Below are 1478 nucleotides of genomic sequence, written 5' to 3'. Positions count from 1 at the left end.
ACTTTGCCATCTATGTGAACTGGGGGGGTACAGCCATGATAGCACTTTAAAATAACTTGACTTGTCTCTTGACTGCATGAAGGCACACTGAGCTAATGTTGAGTGTGTTGACTGCTCAGTAGTTAGATCTAGTAGTAGTCTGTTTTCTCATTATCACAGGCAATGGTTGCATGTTTACAAAAGTTGAAGAGAATAGCTCAAGAGGATATCAGCTTATCTGTAGATCTCAACTGTCATAAAACACAGGCTAATATTATCGACATAGTGATCATAAGCATCAGCTTACCTGCATGTACTGAAACTGCAAGGATGATAAAGTTCCTATCAAAGACTCAAATAGAGCTGATAAATTTCTCTCCTGATACATAGCTATCATTCTTGCAGAAAGATCCGTATAGTTTCCGTGTTGTTCCGTACTTCAATACAGATCCGCGAGCGTTCCGCGTTGATCCGCATTTCAGCCTGATCCGCATTTGATCCGCGTGGATCCGTATTTCAGGCAGGCCCCTTTTTTAGGGTACGGTCTCAAACGCGGACCGGACCGGACGGACCCGCCCGGACCAAAAATTTTGTAGACGAAAAAAATTTGGCGGGCCGCAGCGGACCCGCGCGAACCACAACGGACCCGCTCTGCAACAGCTGGTGGGTTTTCATTACAGCATAGATACTACATACACACATGGATATGAAACAGGAAGTCGGTATCCAATTAACTCTTTGAAGTTCATCTGTAAACGTCATAACCAGCATAGCTCTATCCTTGGCGCTTTTCTCTCTGTCTATGTTTTTAAGAATTTTCTTGACTCACTTATTTTTGTGAAAGAAGGTATATAGGTCTTTTGTTTTGTTCAGTAGACCTAATAAATATATTCTCATTTCATTTTGTCAACAGGCCTCATGTTTACATGACAAAATTAGAAGACCTCCATTTTTCTTTGTAACCACCTTTTCTAGACTCTCGAACGGAGTTAGCTAGTAAGTCTTGGAATCATAATAGTGTATTGTTTGTTACATGGACTGAACTATTCTCGTGTCAACGTAATGAGAAATGACTGAGATAATAGCCAAAAACTAGTTTTTTATATTAATTTTGTAACCACCTTTTTGAGACTTCTGCACCAGGTATGAACAAGTTACTACTTTGAGTGTATTCATTAAGGTCTCTTATATAGACTGTTTATGGTTTCATTTTTCTAGATGCTATGTTTCAAAAGTAATAATGTATTTTTTGCAAGTGTTTCAAAGGGTGTGATTTAATTTTTAGTGAGAACTGAGTAGTGAAAGAATAGGTTATTTACCAAGAAACACAAGCAGGATTTCAGTGGCATTGATGAGACATTGTTACATGATTGTAAAGCTTCATATTTATGCTACCACAGAGAACTATCAAGATAGAGATGATGTACATTACAGTATGTACTGTATGGTGATACAGTAAGTGCGGCTTATAATAATTGTTGTCAATGTTTTTATTGCTA

The 1478-nt window shown here is 38.4% G+C and overlaps 1 long non-coding RNA gene across 1 annotated transcript; it reads left to right on the top strand.

Moving 5' to 3' along the window:
* The first annotated feature begins 656 nt into the window (after positions 1–656).
* On the top strand, positions 657–1459 carry LOC109592755 (uncharacterized). Its single transcript, XR_002190532.1, has 3 exons — positions 657–826; positions 893–1213; positions 1265–1459. It is a non-coding gene; the product is annotated as an uncharacterized LOC109592755 (long non-coding RNA).
* The last annotated feature ends 19 nt before the right edge of the window (positions 1460–1478 follow it).

This window comes from Amphimedon queenslandica, unplaced genomic scaffold (assembly GCF_000090795.2).
Source record: "Amphimedon queenslandica unplaced genomic scaffold, v1.1 AMPQUscaffold_4054_Cont23960, whole genome shotgun sequence".
In the NCBI taxonomy this organism is placed as follows: Eukaryota; Metazoa; Porifera; class Demospongiae; order Haplosclerida; family Niphatidae; genus Amphimedon; species Amphimedon queenslandica.
Note: the sequence above shows the minus strand (reverse complement) of the source record. Positions and strands in the feature narration are given on the sequence as shown.